Source organism: Lycorma delicatula, chromosome 11 (genome assembly GCF_047948215.1).
Source record: "Lycorma delicatula isolate Av1 chromosome 11, ASM4794821v1, whole genome shotgun sequence".
In the NCBI taxonomy this organism is placed as follows: domain Eukaryota; kingdom Metazoa; phylum Arthropoda; class Insecta; order Hemiptera; family Fulgoridae; genus Lycorma; species Lycorma delicatula.
The window spans coordinates 15,452,617-15,478,676 of record NC_134465.1 but is presented as its reverse complement, the minus strand read 5'-3'; the positions used below and the strand labels follow the sequence as shown (position 1 = coordinate 15,478,676).

General features: G+C 32.1%; 1 protein-coding gene across 2 annotated transcripts in view; it reads right to left on the bottom strand.

Annotated features, from left to right (window-relative positions):
- The window catches only part of LOC142332177 (uncharacterized), a 216,058-nt gene that overhangs the window by 83,059 nt on the left and 106,939 nt on the right, over window positions 1-26,060 (bottom strand). The window contains exon 1 of one of the 2 annotated variants that reach the window (XM_075378457.1): window positions 8,351-9,092. The exons of the other annotated variant lie outside the window; for it this stretch is intronic. The gene's annotated coding sequence lies outside the window, so the exon portion shown is untranslated. Of the gene's footprint in view, window positions 1-8,350; window positions 9,093-26,060 lie in introns of those variants that run through there. 2 annotated transcript variants of the gene reach the window in all.

The window sequence follows — 26,060 nt, the reverse complement described above, 5'->3', positions numbered from 1 at the left end:
AGTATAGCCGCACCGGAATCAGCCGACACCACCCATCTGTCATCGACGATTGTTCTTCGATCTGGCTCGCTCAGTAATATAATTTCACAACCCCGGCGGACAGCTATTTCCCAGCAGGCATCCATAGCCCTACTACTCCTGTTCGCATTAAATTGAAAAACTCGCATTAACATGCGGATTTCCCACCACTGCAGCCCTCACCAATATATATATATATAACTTCAATTGTAGTTTGGATCACTTTTTTTAAATAAAAAATTTTTACTTGTTCAGATTAATAAATAAATAATTAATCTACTGTTAAGCGGAATAAATTTGTCAAATAACAATAAAAATTATTAATCTCTTAATAACTGCAGTTCTGAATTAATTTTTCTACACTAGTTCGGAATAATTTTGTTAATTTTCTATACGTTATCGAGGGTAAGAAACGTTTAGCAGACGAACGTGAGATTTATTTTCCCGCAAGCTCTCAAAACCGATCGTCTCTTTTTCCTGGAATAATCTAGCGTTCTTAAACCGTTATTGAAGTCTAATAATAATCTCATAACGGTTTCGATGGATATTATATTTTTAAATTATTTGTTTTAAACCATCATAACGTTTGTCGCTAAAACATTTAAATAGGAAGTAGTGATTGATCGACTACTGAAACGGAGAAAATATCTTGTATCGGTAGTATATACGATTTAAACCTGTCTGAATATATGTCACAGCAGCAGTTCTATTCCAATAAAAAATAAGAGAGGTATTCTAGAAGAATAATTAGTAATATTTCTCGAAATCGGTGAAAACTGGATATATTCTATTCAGGGAATAGCTGTCATTACAGTTCAGATTTGTATGGTGGGGGAAATGTCATAAATGGACTGTATTATGACATTAAAGCGTCAAAGTACAAAAACAGAAACACATACGCAATATACTTTGTTTGAAACTAGTTTTATTGTTTATGATTTTTTATCCTTAAAAACTCGGACATGCTTCTTGGAAAAATTTTGAAGAGGATAAAATGATAAGTAAAAATCACCAGATCCTTATCCGGAATCGAACCAGAGCTATTAATTCATACAAGCTACAAAAAGATAAAAATATTATTACATAAAGATGTCCTCTTTCCTCGATAAGTAAATTGGAAATCGTAGTCGTTATTTGAAAATTAATCGGTAAAAATTCTGAACGGTACATTTCCCGATTTAAATTTGTTTTCATAACAGAATACACAAATATATTTTTATGTAGTTAGTTTATACGTCAATAACTTTGGAAGATCTTTGTTAATTTTTAATGTCCTGAATAACACGGCTTAATAACGACATAGAAAGAATATTTGAACGATGGTATATTCCATTTCTTCAATTTTTTTAACAGATCTAACGGATGATTTTAAATAATATCGAAAATTTAAAAATGTTATACATTTACATATACTAGAAAAAAATGTTACACGGTTTATTTTTTATTGTTAATGTTTTTGCCGACTGTAACTAAGTAACGTACATGAATTTAGCGTACTAACAACAACAAAACATTTTACAACGAAAAGCTTCAAAATCCTGAACATTTTTAGCTGTTTTTAGAGTTGTGAATTTTTAACACGGCTCCAACTCCAGTGTTTTCCTTTTTATCCCCAAAACACAAATATCATTTTAGATAAATCGTTCGTATAAAGAAGTCTGAATCGTTCGTGCGCTGCGCGCAGCCGCTCGGTGCATCACGAGACCGATCTGCGCCAATAGCAGCTAAAATAAAAATGTAAGTACATATATCAAACAAAGCCACTCCCCGTCCTTTTTTTGTGGGAAATATACATTATTTTAGTGTTATACAAAATAATTGCGCTTATATTAAATAAGTGGCATTACGGTAACGGTCGTAAACGGTCCGATAAGAAGAAGAAGAAGCATTCCATTCCGGGCTTACTAGGGCGAATGAAGAGTTATATGGTTTTCCACCGCCTTCTTTACCAAATTATGTGTACGACTGTATCGAGGTAATTTTCAACCCTTCAAGTGATAATTTCACTTTATTCACCGGCAGGAACTAACCGTATATTAAACATCATTATTCTCAGAGACAGAGACTCAGACCGATGTTTCTTGTACCTCAGGTGCTCTACGTACATCCAGATCGCATCATAAGAAAGACCAACACAGATGGTGTGAAGAAATAAATCTATTTACCTCTTTCCGCGGTGAAACAATGAGCGTTATGCAAACTTCCGGGGATAAAAATAATAAATCGCTCTTTAGCAAATTGTCTGTTATACTATTAGATTAAAGAGGTGTTTTTAAATATAATCGATAAGTATCTTTAGAATACAGACGAATTAGTAAAAAAAGAAATTTGTGACGGAATCTTGCAAAATGGAAAATTTCATAATAACAGATATTAAAACGACCGGATTTAATTAAGATAGTATGAAAAGAACGGGTGCGATGTAAAGACTGTACAAGAAAACAAAGGTTAAATATATATATATAAACCATATAATCTAGGAAATAGGATGTAATAATTATATCGAAGTTAAAATAATTAGCCCGGAACAGAAAGAGACAAAGAATATCTAACCGGTCTGATAACACAAAAAAATTGATTTAAACAAGTTTTTTTTTTTGTCAAAACTTCATCTGATACAAATAACATCGGATTCAAACAAATAAAAACGGCTACTTCCATCCAAGTTACACAACCCTGCCGTAGGAAACTAAGAATTTTTCTTCCTTTCGTAACAAATAATTTAATTTATCAAATTTTAATTAAAATTTAGCAAAACAGAATAGAATATATTTAACAACTCGGAGAACATCGAAGCGGATTCATTAAAATCAGTTATTGCTTGGTAAAATTAAAAATAATTAGTAGTTTAACAAATAAGATCGTTGTAATACATTTCGCATAGTTATGGTAAAATTTATCGGACGATCACGAACGCAACATTGACGTTGTAAATTAACGGAAAGAAATTTTGCGCATTCGCAACAGAACCTGGAGTAAAACAAGGTCTTATGAATTAAAAATCTGGATACAATTAAAGAAATTCTTCGAAAATTTTAAGATGAACCGAAAGGATTTTTGAAAGACAAACATGAAAATCGGCATCTAACGGATTACGTGAGTTCAGAAAACTTAAATGAATGAAAACTTTCAAAATATAAGTCGAGTTGTAGCACTGACGTACAGCTGTTGTAGAGAAAAAACAATTTGAAGAGAAAAAACTTAAGAAGCTATCGGTCATTTCGAAAGAAAAAAATGAAGATTCCCGGTAAATAAATAGCGTTCCACTTCGGTAATAAATTGATTAATAGATATTTTTCATATTGTATATTTAAAAAATAAAACTGTATGAATTGCAACTTAGAAATGCGTTTTAAGATGAATGGTGTTTGTGGTAGCTCTAAAGGTATACTTTTGTATTTTTTTAGTAAGGCTAGAGAAATAGTTGTGAAATATATAAGGGTGCCCATATCAAACCTGTATAATGTTTATCGTTAGATAATGCACATTAAACTACACAAGAAAGACAACAAAAAAATTCAATTTAAACTAGTCAAGTTACATACGTAACTTCCGGCGAGTCTGAAGTTTTAATAATTTTCTTTGTAATAAAGATAATAAATTATAAGTGGTTTCTATTATTTCCCAAACACTTCATGCTAATCTATCGAATTTATTAATTTCCCGTCTAGCGCTATAGCTTTCTTTAGAAGAGAAAGTATTTATTCGGTCCGACTTGGGCATATGCGGTGATCACCTGATCATGACGTTTTGACACCTAAGGAACACAAAATAACCGGATGGAAATTTTCTGGATGTGCGCGCGCGCACATGATTGTTCGGTCTTGCACTCCTCTTATCTCCAGAACTACTGGACCGATTTTTTCCAAATTCGGTCATAATTCTTCTATGTATGGAGCATTTTTGCCATTAAATTTTCAATTTTAAAGGTCAAGGGGGTGAGGCTGCAAAGCAAGGTCATCCTCAGTATCTCAAGATTTCGCTTAATTAAGGTCTTATTTTTCTTAGGCGCATTTGTTAACCGTTAAAAAATAATATTTAACAATTTTTTTTGCAAAATCGCACTCCCCCCCCAAACAATTTTCTAAATAAACTAGCGGCTAAGTGGGTATACTGCCTTAATAGTACCCCCTGTCACTACAAGGAGCGCTAGTGTAGCACTGACGTACAGCTGTTGTAGTCCTCTGCTGTGTTGTGAAGTCACAGGTAAGCGGTAGAATTAAATAAATGAAAAATATTTAGTGTAAAAAAGTATTTAAAGTAACCGCTAGTACCGCCACACTCGCGCGAATAAAATACGGTATGCGAGCGCGCTTTAGTTAGAATCATTGAATTAAATAAACGAAAAATATTATATTTAAATAAAACGATAAATATTTTTAATTAGGTTGTGTTTGTAAGCCGTGCATCAGAAAAAAGCCGCGTGACAGGAAAGTCCCACAACTGTTGTCGGTTTTTTTAAAAATAACTTTCCTGCATGAAACTTCGCTTATAAAGAATGCTGATAACTGGAAAACCGTTGATCCAAAAACCGGTTAAATTTGTTAAGAATAATGAAAATATATTATTTATTTGGTATTTGAATACGATGTATTTTATTTTTTAGTGGCGCTGCACTACGACGTAAATCCTAATTAAATTTATAAGTACTCGTAAATACTCATACCTCTGTTTGGCTTTTCTTTAGTTTAACGATAAAAAATTTTTGGATAAGAAATTACGTAAAATTTATGTAATTTAATAAAAAGAAGTAATTATGGAATATAATATATCTTAACTGAAATTTAACTTACGATTATTATAAGACGCGTATAATATTTAAGTTATTAAAAACCTAATAGTAAAGATATTACGTGGCTATCGTTGAAAATATAATTTACTAAGTCACTAGCAACTGTGACCTTTATATTTTACTAATCTATTATTTTACTGAAATACAAACAAGAAAAAATATTCCTAATTACTTAAAAAACACAAAACAACAAACATTTTATTAATACAATTTAAAATAACTTCATTTTTATTAATTAATAACATTCATTATAACGAAATAAATTTTAATTATAGTTAAAACGGTTTATTCTGAAAGCATTTATCACTGTAAATATGATTTTCCAGTTCCATGTTTGCTTGTGTAAGAAAAAAACGTTTAAGTTTACGAAATTTTTTTTTAAATGAAATGTTATAAACCCAAAATAAGTTAATAAAATTATAACGACGACACTCGACACTACTCTAATATTATTTTTTCATGGAAAAAATAATATTAGATTTTTTTTAAAAAGGGAATAGATAATCCCTTACTCTTGCTCCGGTCTATTTTTTTGCACTATCGGTAGCTATTAAAATAAAATGCAACCGATGAACGAAATAGATTAGTTTTTTTAACTCTGGTCAAATTGACCAAAGGTTTTAAGTTAAAAAAAAAGCCAGAAAATCTTTATTGTGATAATTTGGGGAGAAGGTCACGCAACAAGTCATAAAAGCTATATAACATTTTTTATATCGTTTTTTTTTATAATTCAGATATCTGACGACGATAAAGTCATTTAAATCGAATCGGTCGCTGTAAAATTATAAATTAACAAAAAAAATTCACAGATAAAAATCATAAACATTATACGTATCCTATGGTGTATTATGTAAACATATAGTTCCATATCAGAACGGTTAATCTGTCTTAATACAGATGATAATTCAGTCCTGCAAGAGCAAGCAGGTAACGTTTGGAATATGTAAAACAATTTGTTACAGATGTAGGATGTAGGGCGTATACTGAAACGAAAAGACTGGCACTAGATAGGGAATCTTGAAGAGCTGCATCAAAACAGTCAAATGACTGAAGATAAAAAAAAAGACAAAACAACGTGTTATGTATGTAATTTTTAAGCTTATACCTTTTTGAATACAACAGGAAAAAGTTAGTTATTCTACCGGTAATCGATGACTACTAAACCCGCTTATTATTATTGTTATATTACGACCGAATTAATCAGGCGTCATTCTCCTAGTTATCGATATCTTATCGATAACCACAAAATCCGCATTTATTTATAATTCTGAAAAAATGTTTTATCACTTGTATTTAACCTTATTCAGGTTTATTTTATAAAGGAAATCTCTTACCTCTTTTATGGAATACGTAACTTAATAAGTATTTGATATCGTATTACCGATTTATTTATAATTAAATGGTAATTTAAAAAAATCTTTTTTATTTCATCGTAAAATAAAAATTAAATTTTCACGAGTTCAATATGTAGTAACTCAAGGTAGTCCACGGCTGTGCACTGTCAATAATCGGTGTAGAATATTATTTTACGTGAAAGAATAGATTAGCTTATATTTAACAGATCGAGCAAAAGCGGATATCTAAGAGTGTTTGTGAAAAATTGAAATTATGTCGACTGGTTTAACAAATTAAATTTAAAGAAATATTACGATCGACAGAAGGGTTCTAAGATCGACTAACAGAAAATTAACACCAATCTTCCCTGCCCAAAATGTTTTCCTTCGCTATAAAAAATGCAACATTACATTCAAGACTTTCAGACTTCACGGTGAACGACGAACTTAACTTTCCGTACCTAAATTTTAAGGATAAAATAAACGGTAAACTGACCGTAAATCAAACAGCTGATTACCAGCTAGATCGCGTTCGCCGGCTCGACCGACCGATCCTGGTGCAAGGCTGCGAAGATTCTGAAGATAAGATATAAATCGTGTAATCTGTAGCGCTTTATACATACGACGAACAAAGATACGTTTTTGTTTATGCGCATTAAATAACGTTCTATCCTCGTCAAAGAACGATAACTGAATTTTAATTTTCTTCAATCCTTTAAAGCAGTAATTATCAGTCAGCAGTTGAATTTTACTTTAATAGCTATCGATAATGCGAAAAAATAGACGAGTGTAAAAGCTTATCTACTTCCCTTAAATCTTCTAAAAAAAAACAATCTACTATTATTTTTTTCATGGAAAAAATTTGTTGAAATTAGTTGCGTAATACGGGTTTTACTCGCATATAGGGTAGGGTTAGTTTACAGAGGTGGTTCAAATACAATTTAAAATTAAAAAAAAAAATGAATTAAATTCTAATTAAGTTGTAAATGTAACAGAATAATAATTTTTTATTATAACAAATTACATCCGAATATTACTTTTAATAAACAAAAAATAACTTTTATTGGTACTTACGTATTAACGCCACCGCAACTACAGCTTTATTTAAAAACAAAGTAGTCAGTCAATCGGATTTCGGTGGAAAATGAACAGTCTCTTTATTAATTTTAATAAATGGTTATTTATATTTATTTATTTTATAAATATAATTTAAACCCAAAGTTAACCTACGCTCGCTAACCTTGACTAATGAACACCGTAATTTTTTGAGTATTTATTTAATTAATTCAGTAATTATTGCAATTATTTATTATTTAAATGATCAAAACACTCCTGTTAATTAGTAGAGTTTAGCGAGCGAAGCGAACGTAGGTTAAGTTCGGTTAAATTATATTTATAAAATAAATAAATATAAAAAATCATTTATTAAAATTATTAAAAAGACTGTTTTGAATCTATGTTAAACTATATATCGGCCCATTTTCCACCGAAACCGATTTACTACTTTGTTTTTAAATAAAGCTGTAGTAGCTTCGGTAGCGTTAATACGTAAGAACCCTTTTATTTAAAGATTGAAGAAATTTAAATCTAATTAATGTAAATTAATCTTAGAATTTTCATTTAATTCGGTTCGATAGTTTTAAAATTATCTATAAAAAAATTTATATTTCAATTACGGTTCAAATACGAATAAATTACGGTCGAGTGTATAACGGAAAGGGCAGACTTCTTAAGCGAGTAAGGAAACAGTAGGAGAAAAAGGGTAAGACCTTGATATAGATGAGCCGGAGGTCATTGTAGACGATCGATAAGCAGAACAAGACCGATTAGATCTCGCAACGGTAGTCAAGCGGAGGGGAGTTTTTCGTACCTCGATAGCAAATAAGTAAATAATGTTCTCGTTCAAACCGGGTCGATTTGACTGGAATCCGACATAACTACATACGGACGCGTTGTAGTATCTGCGAGCAGATTTTTTGGCCACCTTCTACGTAAACCCAAAAAAAAGAAAAAAGTTAAATACATTTTACCGCTTATTTAAAGGTACAGTTCAGGATACATATTTTAATAAAAAGAAATAAACAACGTAGATTTATACTGAAATATAATTAACGCGAATAACTTTTTTTAAATATACATTTAAACGTTAAAGTTAGAGTGAAAAAAATAAATCTGTTTAAATATTCAAACATCTATAAATAAATACCTGGAATAAATATGCTGTGAATAAATGTAAAATACGATGAAAGAAGTAGGTAAGCCCGGACTTTTAACTCGCTGCGTCTTGAAGTGTATGTACAGTTACGTTTTATGAAACGAGACTAAAAAGAAAAAAAACTAAAAACTGGTTGCAGGACTTGCAAACACACTATAACAACAGTACACTGACAGTTCGATAGAGATGGAAGGAACTTGGCTTTAAAAAAATAATAATAAACAAAAAAAACTGTCGAAGAGGTCGTTGACACCGATATTTTAAACGATTCAACACAACACTAATATAGCACTCCTGTAACAAACAAATCGCCGATAAAAATTCAAAAATATTTAAAAACGTTTCGCAATTAATCGCACTTAAATTATAATTGTAATCGTACCGCACGTTATTTTATAAATTAACAAAACTCTCGATTTATATTTTATTAAAATTTTAGAGACCATTTATAATCCGTACGTTAAAAATCACGTAAATAATATAACAAACAATAATACTTGTATAAAAAAACAACGATGTCATCGACAGTAAAAAAGAAATAAAAACTACTATCTATTTGTGTAGTAAACAGTGTGTGTGTACTATTTGAGAGACCAGGTTACACTGACAGTGAGTCACTCACTGAAAGTCCACGCGATGCGATCAATAGAACCGCTGTTACTCCTGCCTCTATAGTAGTGGTCGCCGCCCCGACGCTACACCGCTACGGCGTCGCGACGCCGAACAGATTCTTCTCTCCCACCACTAGCAGCACTATCTTTTATAATTTTTTCCCTCACCATTCGCCATTCCTTATTAAATGCGACTTATATAAACACGCGTTCTTAAATTCGTGTAAAATATTTTTTCACATTATTTCCTTACTATTTGTACGTATTATTTTTAACAAAGCGGAATAATAATTCATTATAATATGTTTATAGCTTTTCGCTTACTATTTTTTTATTTTATTTTTATTTTTATTTTCTTATTTAAAGCGATTCAATATTTTATATCTTTTAAACATATCGATGAAATTACGGCACTTTATAACATTTTTTTTCTTTGTCACAGAATAAAATTTTAAAATAATAACAGCTCTGGTAACGAAAGAAGACGTATAATAATAGTAATAAACAGCTACATAATTTAAATTTTAAAGACCGTTGACAACTTATAGAAAAGAATCGACAAAAGCATTTTGTAAATGCAATAAAACTAACTTTTTTTTCAACAAAAGAGATCGAACGGAGTAAGTTCCGATCCTAATTTTACGCTAAATCTATTATTTTATTATCGTTGTTTTGAATAGTTATAAAAAATTATTATACAGTAAAAGATTATTATTTTACTTAACCGTTTATAAACGTGGTGTTAAAAAATTATGGAAACTTTTCAAAAACTGTACGTTAAAAAACTGAAATTTAGAAAACGTTCCCATCTCGAAACTATTTAGAATAAAACGATTACAAACCAAGAGTCCAGGGGCTCCCAAAGGGGAGAAACTTTTAAACGGATAGGATAAAGGTGTGATGGAACATTTTAAAGAGCTGTAAAAAACAAACGTTATTGTTATACACCGAAAAATAAAATCGCTTTTCTAAATTTAAATATTATGTTTTTATCCTTATCTCCTAATAGTTGTTTAAGAGGTACAGTAAGATCGCTTTTGAAAGTAGCTGTAAAAAAATAAATTACGGTCGTTTTGGATGGTTGCTGTAACTTGGAGTTGTTTTAAGTAAAACATTTATTTTCAATGCTCTTTAAAATGATTTGTTACAGTCCTACTTTTTCCATTTAAAATGTTTGAATCGTCCCCGAGGGGACGTATTAGGCGGTGGTCTCGTACCAAAACATGTATCGTTTTGAGGTAGGATCATTTGCTACATTTCATTTTTATATGTTTTGTTTTCGAAAAATTATTTAAATGTTGCCGTTCTTTTTAAATACTCGATATATATATTTATTTATTTTTTGTTAGTTATATACTAATTTTTTTCGGTTGTTTTCTGATAATTAAATAAATAAAAAAAAAAAAAAAACATTGTAAATTAACAATAATAAAAATAATTTTCACTACTTTAGTTAAAAGATCAGTTAAAATGTTAAGTTACACTAAATTTCAGGTCCTTTCTGCGATTAGTTTGGCTTTTTAAAAAGTAATTGAAAGTTTAAAATTACGGAACTCTATTAACTTTATTTTTATTATCTGAAAATTTTTTTGAGAAATTATATTTATTATTACGATTAATAGATTAATATTACTAGATACGATCGCCATTCTCTGCTTATTTCGGAGTTAAATTAAATGTTATTATTACGGAGTTAAATTTGCAAAAAAAAAAAATAAATAAAAATAAAAACCTAACGGGTCGGTCTAGCGGTAAACAAGTCGTCGTAAACCACCCGATTTCAGAGTCGAGGTTTTCAGGTTCAAATCCTAACAAAGCCGGTTGCTTTAATTCGGATTTGAATACGAGATCATAAATACCGGAGTTCCTTGGCGGTCGGGTTTCAATTAACCCCTCGTCATAGGGATGGTTCGGCGAGTTCCTTCAAGACTACACATTTACTACACATTACCCTGATAAGTCGCTAATGACTTTAATCGTTGATGCGACTATAAATAAAAGTATTAAAATAAATACGAGTAAATGAAAATAAAAATAGATTAAATTAAAAGTATTTCTTCAGGGAAGGATAGAAAATGATTATTTTTACTCATAGCCGCCGTCTTTCTAATGCTTTTTAAAAATAAGTTTTCAAAATAACTAATGATTTTATAAATTCCATTTATATCACCGAGGGTTTACGTAAACGTCGATGAAGAAATTGACGAAAGTAAGACAGACTTCTTAATTTATTTTTACAAATAATATTAAGCGAATCGGAATTTAATTTTATATAATATTTGCTTCTTAACGATATAAAATGAATTGAATTTTATATTAATTAAGTACACATCGTAAAATAATTTAAATTAGTTTTTCAGAAAATCCTTCGATATATTATTTCAGATTTTATCTCGATGTCGGAAGAGAGGGGAGGATATGTTACGTAGATGTTTTTGTAAATAAAAAATTCAGCTGTTTATTAGGTCATATTAAATATTTAGTTTTATTAAATACTCTAATAAAATTTTGAAAAAAAAGAAAAGAATAACAACGGGTCAAAGACCTCTCCGGTTAAATGCAATTTTTCACACCACTATTCCACTATACCACCACACCTGCTGAAACGAAACGACTCTCTTTCCTCTTCTTCTTATCTGTCCCCTCCTTCCTCTTCGTCCAACAATTTCACCACATAATAAACTACCGACCAACCTGCTCAATCTTACCCCCACCATTTTCTTAAACGACTACGAAACTGACGGACCTGTTCTAACTTGCATGCACGGATACATAAGCATTGATTCACTAAAAGGAGTCGACCACCTTTCTAAGTATCTCGAATAGACACAAACAAGCGCGCTCGCACGCACTCACTCACTCACTTTTATAATCTCTATACAAAAAAAACGCAACCTAAAAATTAATGTATCCTAATATTGTCCGTTCAAATATTTTTAATTCTTTAACTCTCTCCGTGTAATTTGTTTTTGTTGCCTTTTTTTAATTTTTAATTTTTATTTGTATATAATTATGTTATTGTTCTAAATATTTTTTTTTTAAATTATTTTATTGTAGTATATAAATAGGAAATTAAAGGAAATTATACTATATAATTTATATTATATTATTTGTATTTATTACTAAGTACATCATCTCTCTTCCACTCGTACGAAAATGAAAAAGATGAACAATTTTTTTTTATGAAAAATAAATTTTTGTTTATATAGCTCTCCCAAATACTGCACCGATGTTTACAAACATTTAATTTTATATGCAAATAATAACTATAGATACAAGTGTATGTTTGGAGTGTCGCTTTATATGGAAGTGAAACTTGGACAATCGGAGTATCTGAGAAGAAAAGATTAGAAGCTTTTGAAATGTGGTGCTATAGCAGAATGTTAAAAATCAGATGGGTGGATAAAGTGACAAATGAAGAGGTATTGCGGCAAATAGATGAAGAAAGAAGCAATTGGAAAAATATATTTAAAAGAAGAGACAGACTTATAGGCCACATACTAAGGCATCCTGGAATAGTCGCTTTAATATTGGAAGGACAGGTAGAAGGGAAAAATTGTGTAGGCAGGCCACGTTTGCAATATGTAAAACAAATTGTTGGGGATGTAGGATGTAGAGGGTATACTGAAATGAAACGACTAGCACTAGATAGGGAATCTTGGAGAGCTGCATCAAACCAGTCAAATGACTGAAGACAAAAAAAACAAAAAAAAAAAAAAAAACAAGTGTAACACTACTTACTACAATGAATTTGTTTACAGGTAAGCACAATATAGGTATCCAAGTACGCTTCGACACGTTTCAACATGTTTGAAAATACATTCTGAAGGAATTATTGTGTTTACAAATTCAGTTTATGATATTTTTCACTTCACCCAGGCTATGCAGACAGATTCTTTCATCAATTATATCAAAACCAATACGTAAAAACCTGTTAGTGTAAGATGTGCGGATCACTGCGGTCACATTCGATTCGTTATGAGTCTGTCACGCTAGTAACGTACACACTACGTTGTTGTCTGTAAGTTGTTGCGTTGTAGTATCTTACATTACGTGTGAGTTATTACGTTATAAAATTAATTGGAAAATCGATGTTGCCGTCGACTGTGAAATACGGGGAGTCATACATTTTTAAAACTCTCAAAATGTTAAGCGGCGGTTGGCGGTTGGTCGTTGTGTACTCTGATAATGTGAATGAAAGAAACGACCGAAAATGGCGGGTAAGGTTTAGAAGTAATAGAATTAATGAGCACGGTGAAGAACGTTCGGGGAGGCCGTCGATAATCACCTAGGACTTGTTGAAACGTCGATGGATGACATCAGAAAAGATTATCGCTCAACGATTTCCAACCTGGCCCTTCTTTTTTCTGATGTTTCAAGAGCTGTTATTAGTCGCACTGACCGATTAGGCTTCAGAAAGGTTTGTGCAGGTGGAGTGCCTCACGTCTTAACAGAACGTAATAGAAAAATCCGAATGGGATCTGCTTTGGAATTTTTATTGCGCTACACAGAAAAAGGCGATGATTTCGTTAATTCATTTATTACAGGCGATGAAACATGGATTTTGTAGTACACGCCAGAGAGAAAACGGCAGTAAAATGAACGGCGTCATCCTCAATCACCAACCAGACCGGCAACGGTCAAACCACAGCCGTTTAAACGCTTTTAAACCGATGGCCAAAGTCATTTGGGATCGGTTTGGAATACTGCTGATCGATTTCATGTCACGTGGAACGACTATAAAAGCAGAAGCTTACTGCAAAACTCTGGTAAGTTACGGCGCGCCATTAAAAATCGGCGACAGGCAGCTGACCGACGGCGTCGTCCTGCTGTACGATAATGCACGTCCACATGTTGCGGATCCGACACGTGATTTACTGAGAACATTTGGATGGGAAATTTACGATCACCCGCCACATAGTCCGAACTTTCCTCCTTCTGATTACCATTTGTTTGGGAGATCGAAAGAATTTTTGAGCGGTAAGCGATTTACGGGTGACGATGAACCTAAAAATGCAAAAAATCAGTGACTAAATGGAGTGGCGGCAGAAGAATACGACCAGGGTATATTAAAGCTCATTCATCCTCTGAAGAATTATCTAAACGGTAGTTACCGGAGGCTAAACAGGAAAAAGAGAGGGTATATTAAAGCTGGTGTATCGCAACGATAAATGTCTTAATTAATGTGGCGATTATATAGAGAAGTAGTATAAGGAAGAGAAATAAAAAATATTTATAAAGTTTTCAGAATAAATTTTTTTACAATGAAACAATCTTTACTTTAGAGATAACCTCTCATACAATACGCGTATGAAAATCAGTATCTTGTAATCGTTAAAGGTGCAGTTATTTTGTACGAATGTACGGTTTTAAATGTTTAGTCGGTGCTCTGTGCGTACTATACATTGACATTTCTACTTGTGCCGGTTTTCAGATAGATTTTTTTCAGACTTTACTATGCGATTAAAAATACGAATATGATCTGACTTTTGTCTATTACGATAGATGGTCTTCCGGAGTGGGATGCGTCTTTGATAGATCCGGTTTCCCGGAACTTACCGATCGAGTTTGCACAGCGATGCTATGTGGAACGTCGATGTCTGGAAAGCTTTGATGAACCGTTTCCTTTTTGTATTCGGTGCACTCAGCGCAACAACGAAACACATTTTGAACCAAAATCATGCGAGCTTCAAGTGTTAAAAGCTTTTTCACATATTGGAAATCAAAGAGTAACAAAAGAACCAATGATCACAAAAATATAAATAAAAAGCTGATCACCATGTTTTAACAATGAAACATGGAGGTCAACTATTGGTTTCTCTGCTGAGAATGTAAAAAACTAGTTCGAATAACATTTTATTGGCTAAGAGTCAGATACTTTTTTTTTTGGTAAACTGATATATCGTGATATTCATTATGTTATAAATTATATATTTCATTTATTTTCACATAACATATATTACTAATATATATATATATATATATATATATATATATATACGCGAAAGTTAGTGGCGGGTTCTGCCGGACTGCAACAGCATCACGCGAGAACCGACCGACCGTTGCTTTCAAATTCTCAGGATCAAAAATCGTAAGCAATATACGATTGAATGAATGAGTAATTAGTATAGGAGGAAGGAGAATAAATTCGATAAGGTTCTCAGATGACAAGGTTTTATTTTTGGAAAATGAAGCACAAGGTCTACAAAGTACGATTTTAAAATCAGAAGGCCTACGACAGAGAAGGCGGGTTTCTCTGAGAACGAATGTTAGGGGAACAAAAGCAATAAAACTAGCAGACGTTTCACGTTTCGATTGTATTTGTGTATGGGATTAACAAAAAGGTAAAAGAAAAGTTAAGGCGTTTAAAATGTCGGCATGGAGAGGACTGGAGAAACTTAAATGTAGAGACAAAGTGAAAAATGAAAAGGTAGAGAAGCGAAAATGTAGAATCTTACTCAAAACAGTTCAGCAAATCGGCTGGTAAACATCACGAGAGGAAGTGATTTATTAGAACATTTGTAGAAGGATCAATAGAAGCTAGAAAACAATAAAAATTACGGACAACCTAAAAGGAAATAGTAGCTTAAAGGGTTTTAAAGTTTACCGGGTAATAGAGGACAATATTTTTTTTTGGCAGAAAACGCTCTCGCGTTATCATCGTCCGGGCTAAAATAATGAGAGGCCTCTTCTCTGATATTAAAGTATTAGAAAAATATGATTAAAACTATCATGAAAACTAAGATAATAATAGGAATAAAAATGAAACGGTAAAAGAAACGCAACAATTAGGATAATACATAAAACGTGAATAACAAAAATATATCAACATTTTGACAGATTAAATCTTATTAAGAATATTAATTAGTAATAGTATTTAATTAGTATTAATATTAAGTAATAATACACGGTCTAGTACAATTCTTGTCGTTTCCTATGACGCGTCGTATATCTCTCAGCAGTTTAAATTTTCAACGTAAAGCTGCTTAGCATATACAGTCCACAAGGATGCGGTGCTTAGTAAAGCGGCAGTCACATAGGTCGCATAGTGGTGCGCTCTTCTCTGATATCAGGTGTCCGTGAGTAGCTTTAGTATGTCATATCGACGCAGGACACCTAGGCGAATTTTCCTGTATGAAGAGTCAAACGGTAACGCCATGTCTTTCATGAGTTTATTATCCGAAGTAGCAGTCCAGATCTTGGCACCTTCTTCGAAGTGTATATTTAATAGAACTGATAAAACCGGTACCTCTAACTCGAGTGGAGAAAGACGGTTGGTTACATGAATCTTTGGCGGCGGAATTTGCGCGTTCGTTAACCATGGCTAAGGATCCAGTAGAGAGATTCATCTGTGTATTGTGACGATTAAATTCAGCGATTGTGTTATGTACTTAGGTGACACTAACATGTCTGAAATACAAATCTGTAAAGCTTGGAGCTTTATACGAATCGCTAAAGGTAAGGATGAGACGATATTTTCGTATAATGATTATTCAATGCCATTTTGATGGCGTACAGTTCAACATTGTAGACACTTGTAATACCAGATAAACCGAACACATAAGTTCTATCATTTACAACAAAAGCGCATCCTACTGTATCATTCTGCTTCGACCAGTCTGTGTGTATGATGCACGGTATGATGCGTTGAATAATCAAGACGGTACAATCGTGATCTAATCGGGATCGGAATAAAGAATAATAAAAACGTAACATGCATCATCGATCGGCACCCCGCTCGGTGTTGCTAAGGAGTCGTAGCATATATAACATTTTTAGACATATCGCCTTTAACTGTTTAATGTGTTTGACTCTCGTAAGACGACAGTCGAAAAGTAAACCTAGAAATTTAACGTAAGGAGAGATAGCAATCGGCTCTCCATTGAGCTGGACTTGTGGAGTGAAATGGTCTCGTAGACGAGAGAAGACTACACATGTTGTTTTCTCCGGTGAAAACGTGAAGCCCTGGTGATTTTGGACCGACTTTAGACAATAGAGATGTAAACAAAGTGCAGGGAATTGACATCCACATCCAAGCAGGGACTTCCCGTGACGGCAACTTAAAAGTTTTAAATGAAAAGGGTTACGTTGCGATAGCCAATTGAAAATCTAAAATTTTGACGTTGAAAAGTAAGGGAAATGACAACTCTTACGAAAACGGCGTTCAAATATTATATTTTACAACCGGTTTCAAAAGTGAACTACAGTAACAGAGGTTGAAGATGCATATCGAAAAAATACAATGTTTAGAAATGGAAGCTTTTGTTTAATTTTGTTGTGTTTTTTACGTTCCACTCTTGAATAGTTGTTTAAGAGAAACAGTAAACTATTAGCTGTGGAAATCGATAAATGACCGTAAATTTTGTTAAGAGTTCCCCTAGCCCGATGTTTTTATGTAGCGGTTTTTGTTTTCAATGCCCTTTAATGTCACATCCTACTGTATCGATTTAATTTTTAAGATGCCCCCTCGCATGTGTGGTGGTCTCACATCGAAATTTAGCAGCGGCCAAATTAAATTTTCTTATATTTAAATTTTTTCTTTCATATAAATATATATATATATATATATATGAAAGAACAAATGTATATACATATATATATATGTATTTCTATAACGACTGTTTAATTAAAAATATTCCCTTTCTGAAATATTTCTTATACTCTCCTTTTTTTCAATAAGCTTTGTTTATATTACGTAAATTGATAAGTTTACAGCTTAATAACTCGTTTTGTAACAAGGATAAAAAATATACGTCGATATTATTTTACTCCACAATCACTTTTAGGTAAAATTATCAAAAACGAGGTTTTAGTAAAGAAAAACACGTCTTTTACTGCCTATTAACATAACGTAAGAGATGCAATTGAAACGTAAAACGTATTTTTAAAAAATATATATTTTATTAAATTACTGGCAACTAATCTTTTCTACTTTTCCAAATTAATAACCTTTTTTTTTTAAGTTTAAGTTATGTTATTTCATTCAAGAATGATATCAGGATGCGTTTAACAATTAAAAATAAATCATCTATTTACAATCACCTACGCCCGATTGTAGTTGCACTCCTCCTTTTTTCATGTTAAAAAATTAAATATGAGGAGGGTAGCTTTGAAAAACGCCAAGATTTATTGATATTTGGATTCAAAACCTTCCGGATGAATTGTAGAGGTACTATTATTTAGCTACGAAGATCGGTGGAGTTATAACCCTCAGTACAACGATTAACTATTACCGAAAGGAAAAAGTAATGCGACGGTACGTAATAATATTATCCATATTAATCCTATTTTTATCGTTAATCGATTCTCGTTGTACGATGAACTGATTAATTATTATTTAATGAGTATTGTTTTTGTACATCACCTCCTCTAGTGGTAGAGTGTCAGTCTTTCATTTGGAAGGTCTCAGCTTCGACTCGCATGGAATCTCATTCATTCGCAACATAAAAATTTTCATCGCACATTCCAACGGACAAGCTTCGAGTTTATATCGTAAAATTTTAATCGCGTCGATTGATTTACGATTTTGCCGCGTAATGTCGGTTGTTTCTTTTTTATTTTATTGTAATACATACTTTCTTACTCGGCTGACTTTTATTTTATTTTTACTTGATTAAAATAGGGCCGTTTGAAGTCCTAGATAAAAATATTATTACAGCATTTAGAAAGCAACTACAAATGCATATATTTTTATTTATTTTTTTGCGTTTTATGCGAGCGTAAGGTTGAGTAACAAATATGCTTGTATTTTTGCAGCTTTCTCTAGTCCATGGGTTCCACTCCACGGACCACTTGTGTTAATTAAACTCATCTTTGTGAGAATAGTAATGATAAAATTCAAATTAAAGCCGTTCAATTTATAAAAAATATCAATATATTGTAATTTCTTTTGAGCAACAGTTTGGTCAGGATAGCATCCGAAACTTTGAGCGATCTGAAGAATGCAGGTTTCGAAATAATCGGCCTCAATCTAATAAACAGTATTTATAGCTATATATATAAATAACTTATATATACAAGGGCATTTAAAGAATGAAAACCTTTAAATAACTTTTCGGACTAGGGGAACTCTAATAAAAATGTTTTTCAAAGCTAATAGTTTAACGCATCTCTTAAACAACTATTCAACAGTGAAACCTAAAAACACAACAAAATTTAATAAAAGCTTCCATTTTAAAACAATCTACTTTTTCGATAAGAATCTTCTACTTCTGTTACTGTAGGTCACTTTTCAAACCGGTTGTGAAATATAATAATTGACCGCCATTTTCGTTAAGAGTTGTCATTGCTCGTAGTTTTCAAAAAAATAATTGTCAAAATTTTAAATTTTCAGTTCGCATCCCGACCCTTTTTATTTAAAAATTTTAAGTTGCCGTCACGGGAGGTCACTGCTTGGGTGTGGTAGTCTGACACCGATAAGCAGACCTTTTCCGATCAAAAGCGTTCGCTAAATTTCATTTTTGTAAATCTAACCGTCGAATACTTATTTAAGGTCCGTGTAGTACCTATACTGCGTTAATACTGTAAAAAATATGTCGTTATAATTAAATAATATCGTTTGTTAAAAAATTGTAAGTGAATTATATTTTTTTTACTTAATTTATTATAACGTAACATATGGATGCTATATTTCATTATATTAAAATAAAATATAATTTAACAAACGTCAATACTGTAGATTATAAACGCGTATTAGTTATCTTCAAATCAAATGTTACTCGGAAAAATACATGAAATCATTTCAAAACGCCGAGTAAAGAAAAAAGCTAACAAATATATTATCGAGTACATGCTTACATGGGATACGAACATAACAATGCGAGCAAGCAAACGTAGCTGTTATAAGGTTTACCTTTTTCGGTAAACGCGTGGGGAACTTTGTTTTCCTTTGGCACCATACGCTAAGTTTTTTCTACCGCGTAGGTCGTAAGGTTATTCAGTTTAAATTGTAGAGGTAGAAGACACTCGTTCAGCCTACAGCTAACTATAATTGTTGTTGCTCTGCTGTATAGCTACTGGAGATAAACAGGAAGATTAATGTTATACGTTTATTTTGTAAGAGTAATTTAAATATAATTTCCTCTCCCCCAAAAAAAAACTTACCCCGCTTTCAAATGATAACTATTTTACTGGAAGCTTAGCCCTATGTATATATATATATATATGTGTGTGTGTGTGTGTTAGCAAAGCGTGGCAATCTTTAAATAAATTGTAAACAATACTTTTACGTACAAAAATTAAACTGTAAATTAAATACTTTCACCACAAAACGATCTATTTTTTAGATTAGATCACGACACCTTATGCTCCCAGGTGGAAATAACTTAAAAATAATAAACAGTAAGGGTAAGATTAAGCCGCGTCAATTTCAAGCGCGATGAAAATAAAAAATTTCAACGTAAAAACCTTCGGACTACATTCGTAATAAAATGGCGGCCATTTAATATTTTTTACGAGTTTTAAAAACGACCAACGGTATATACCGAAAGCAGTTGTTCATTCAAATAGAGCTTTCGAGGTACGAACATTTATTAAATTTTAGTATCTTTTTACGTTATTTTTTTGTGATAAATTCAAAATCAACTGAAGAAACTGTTGTTTTTGTCTTCCCAACAGGATTAAATCGGTAATACAATAACTTCCGTTTATCTGTAACAAAAAAGGAGTCTACATACACTACACCGTACCTCAAAATGAATCGATATTCAATTGGATTTTGAACTTTGAAAATCGGGAAAATCCCAACTTTGCCCCTACGGTGCTTTGAATTTACAAATATCGTAGGGAAATGTTCTGTATACAATTTATCTCGTCCTGATGAAAGTTTTTAAATCGTATTTAAAAAAGAAAGAGATGAAGTTGCACCTACCGTTCTCTGAAAGCGGTAAAATTTCATTATTGCGTAAAGGATTCGTTCTCAAAGCGGGCGATAACGCCTCTTTGTGGGCGCTGGAGGCCTTCAGGGGAGGCGGTAGAAGCCCCATAGAAAATTGCGGCCGTACAAGCGGTCTAAGAAGGCGATGGCTGATTAAAAAAACAAGGCAAAGATTATTTTTTCCTGATATTTCAAACTAAAATTAAATACTTACTACACTAGTACAAAAAATTAAAGGGATTGTATTCAAATTACTTTAACTTTGCAACCAAGAGGCTTACAGAAACGAATAAAACAGAATTAAAGTTCGAATACTCTACTTTTTGACAGCATACGTCAGATTTCAAATATCATCAAATTAAAAAAAAAGAAGAGACAGACTTATAGGCCACATAATAAGGCATCCTGGAATAGTCGCTTTAATATTGGAAGGACAGGTAGAAGGAAAAAATTGTGTAGGCAGGCCACGTTTGGAATATGTAAAATAAATTTTTAGGGATGTAGGATGTAGAGGGTATGCTGAAATGAAACGACTAGCACTAGATAGGGAATCTTGGAGAGCTGCATCAAACCAGTCAAATGACTGAAGACAAAAAAAAATAAAAAATAAAAAAAATCAGTGAGAAGAACGTTTTAAAATTTTAAAGTTTTTCTTCGTGTTTGATCGAGCGCATTAAAATCTTTTAAAAGCTTAATTCTTTAGCTTTAATTTATTTTTTTTTGTACGGGTACGATTTTCTGAACCAAAATAGTCCACCTTAAGTCTATTTTTGTCATTAATGCTGCATATCTCCCGAACTAAGCAACGTATTGAAACAAATAAATATGGAAATTTAAGGCTTAGGATTTAGCTTTACTGACAAATTGTCAGGTTTTTAATGTAGCGTTGCAGTTTTTGGCTTTTCATTTGGGCCGAGGTTTGAAATCTTTAAAGATTGAGACTGCAACATGTATCACCCGCTTTCAGCTTAACCCAAGATTAATTGAATATGCTATCACTGGTGTTGTTATATAACTATATAGTTACAACTGTAATGTTTTGAAAGCAATTTTAATAAAAATACTTCTAAATATGCGTTTTAACTGCTCTCATTAAAATTGTAAGTTTCAACTCGGAAATAGGATATGCCACTTTTAAAAACGATAGCTGGAATTGCTGTTTTTAAGAACGCTTCTTAAAAACATAATTGCAATTATTATTTTTAACAAATCGTAAGTTTAAACATTTTGGGGGCGCTAGAAAACGTTTGATTCTCAATATGGACAGTGAGAGAAAAAGTTCGAAAATCAATGGTGTAATTCACAGATAAATGCTTCAAGTTAATACGTGAAACGGTTTTTAAATTAGAAAAGAGTCGCAATAATTTTGAATTACTCTTTATAAAAAAAATTATCAAATTTTATTTCTAATAACGATCAGAAACATCATAAAAACAATGCAACCGTGAATAAGGGTATTCCGTAAAATAAGAGATGGGAAATCACCCCTTCCTAAAAGTCATTTACGTTTAAGCTTTAAAAAAATAGTTTAGTTTTATTTTTCCCAGTTACAAAATTTCACACCAAATTACAGTTACTTAATGACGAATGAAAGATTTGAACATATCTGACAAGAATTTCAACCCAGAACCTGACGATTAATAAATTTATAACTACGCTAAAACTTTTCAGAGATAAGATTTTGGTTTTCTTTTGAAAAGATGGTCGACCTACTATTATACAAACGTTACACTTTTTCGGAGACTCAGTCGCAGAGGAATAGCTACAACCAAATGTATTTTGTTTGGGATTGTCCACGATTTTGCTCGTTTGTGTACACGTAAGCGATTCAAAACTGAAATTCAGAGTTAGTAATATAAAAGAAATAAATATAACCGTCAATAATATAGAAACATATTTTACAAAAATGCGAATTTAGCGTGCTAAATTAACTGTAATGTTCCTTGCAACCTATTGTTGTTACATAAGATGTAACAAAAATAAAAATGAGTATTTCTCAATAAAACATAATTTTCTGCTTTACTGAACATGACAATAATTGTACACGTTTTAAAGTATAACATTTTTTTCCTTAATATATAAATATATCATATTGATACTTTTTTATATATTTTAATGGAGCCAACAGATGGCGAATTTTCTTTAGAAAATACATAATAAAAGATGTATATGTGTGAATAATATATATATATATATATATATATATATTTAAAAGCATTAAATGTATGGTATTTGACCTTGATTTTTTTTTGCGTATATTCCAATAAGTATATTCTCTACGCATAGTGGAAGCAAAAAATTCTTCTATCGATGAAATCTTTTGGAAAACAAGATAGAAAGTGATGGGAATAAAAATTCAAAGAAATCCACCCTCAAGTTGTTATTACATATATATTATATTGACAAAGCCAAAGGGGAAGATATTTTAGAATAGAAACATGTACACCATTCGTGTAAATTTGCTCGAATAAGAATGTCACAATAATATTCTGAAGGTTATCTACTCGAAAGCGACTTGTCAAAAACGGGAAGCACACGTTTTTAGTAAAACGTTTTACCTATTAAGATCAAACCGAACAAAAAATCAAAACGTATGTTGCGATAAATATTTACACGTAACGTTTTAATTTAACTTTTTCCACCGATAGCGAATATTTCGCGTTTAGAAATTTATATATCTTCGCAAATGAACGACTGCATCTACATCTTAAGAAACTGTTAATTTAAGTAGATTTAAAAATGTCTACGTTAGAAATTCAAAAAATTATTCACCGGATGGATTGCAACCGTTTAACTTTAAATAAGGATAACTGTGGTACACTTTAACACTGTTGATCGTACGAGTAGAATTCCCATTAATGGTAATGTTATCTTGTAATCGTTATTATATATTTATTCTTAAAATTCATATAACATCGTTTTCGTCAACTCGACTTATTAAAAATACAATTACAAGCTTCTCTTTAATAGAAACAACAGCAGTCGATGCCCGTCATCTCATTAAAAAAATAACTAACTCTACAATCTGAATTTTCTACATCACGTTCAAGGTGTACATATGTATACGATGTACTCAAATATTTTTCATAACGCCTTCTGAGTTGTAAGGTCATTATTATTATTTAGTTTATATATTAAATAACTAATATGGACTTCGCATCTACTTTTTACTTCCTTGTACGAATTAAAAGAAGTATTGCGATTACGAAAGATCTCGGTTTTCAATTTTGACTGGTTTCGGCGTGACGTCTGTACGTACGTACTAATGTCTCGTACATATGTATCAAGCATCTCAAAAAACGATTAGCCGTAGGATGTTGAAATTTTGAATTTAGGACTGTTGTAACATCTAGTTGTGCACCTCCCCTTTTGATTGCTATCGATTGGATCAAAAGTGTCCAAAAAAGCCCAAAATCCAAAAACTTTCGATTTTGGATTTTTTCTTAACTGCAGTAATAAGTTCTCATCGAGAGCTTTTCAAAGATATATCATAAGCGGTAATTATTTTCATCGATTCCAGTTATATCCTAATGTATTATTTGGATATTACAAGGAAGGCACGTCAAATCCGACTTCATATACATATATCTACTTTTAACTTTTTTTTATTTTTAATTTAAATATATCGATTTATTAATAATTATTAACCTCTGATTGTAAAAATGATTTTACAATAAATAATAATTCAATTACAGCAATAAAAAACAAAAACAAAGAAAACAGAAGTTATTAGTGAAATAACATTTTATGTATTTTTCATTTTAATTCAAAGATTTTTACAGACGTTAATTATTTATAAATCAATATATTTAAATTAAAAAAAAAAAGTTAAAAAAAAATACATGTTCATGATGTCGGATTTGAACCGATGTGTCCATGGTTACAGATCCGACACGTTCTCATTTACACCACATAACTGCTTGAGCGACGTGAAACAAAATTAATATATAAACTAATATAAAATGCTGATACGGACACCACAAAAAATGTGATGCAATGTGGTGTCCACCACAATGCAATCGTGTAACTGTCCACTTTATTAAAGAATTGGAGGATTGTATATCGCTTTCAAATGAAACAAGTTTAAATGAAGTGCTGCAAAAAATCTGTATAAATAATTTAATACGCGTACAAGGAAGTCAGTGGTGTCACATCAGATTTTTTATTTTGCTACTGCGTATTTTGCGATGAACGGTTTCCTTGAACCATCCGGGTCGATGCTTGGGCACTTCCTTTTATGTTTATCGATAAAGTAATATTTTGTGCAGATCTTAATAAAAATTTATTTATTTATTAGACGTCGGACGTGCAGTGATATTTACGCTACCGAAAGAATCAAGTCGATTAACAGAGAGCTAGCGACATTGCTGCAAATAAAATGTAAAAATAAATGTGAATTTTGTTTTAGGTTTTATTTATTAGAAAACTGACGAACTGTTCTACAGATATCAGAAATTTATTAGAATATTCTATTTGCGTATTTTTATCACAAATTATTCTTTATTTATTAATATATTACATATAAAATGGATCTAGTCTTTTTATGTTTCGAATCGTACATCTGTACAGTTGTAACTAATGAAATTTAAGAAAAGGAGAAAAGTAAAAAAAACCGGTGATGTTTGAAATGCGGTCATGAAGGAGATTATTTGGTTAACTGGCATTTCTCCCACCACCACCCCATTCGGTCGCCCTAGTGCATAGACCAAATGTTCCGTGCCAAGAACGGCTACTGAGCCTCAAAACGGTTTAGCGACCCAAATCCTAAAAGCTCCTAGTGAGCTACCTAACGTGCGTGAGCGAATCAAGCAGGGCGCCATACAGCACTCGCTGAAGTGTCCCAATCGCTCACTTGTCAAACATAAAACTAAATCGGGGAGGCGCACCCCTTGTACAAATTAAAACTATACGTCATCAATTTAAAGACAGCAATTTTGGCTGCCACGCCTCGGTCGCTGTATGCCAGCTAGTACCTGTCCACCATTTAACAGCGCTTGGAGCTGATTTGGCTGATGGCCAGCCCTATTACCAAGGTTGGTTTCCAGCAGCAAAGCTTTAGGAGTCTAAATGCAGTTACATTTAAGAATCCCTTAAATTTACCGATGACGGTTGAACATAGCAACCTCATCGAGGAACTCCCACACGGTCCGACAGTGCGGCTCTCGCCACACTGCCTCGCCGCTTGTGAGCGGCCAGGTTCCCCCTGACCTCTAAG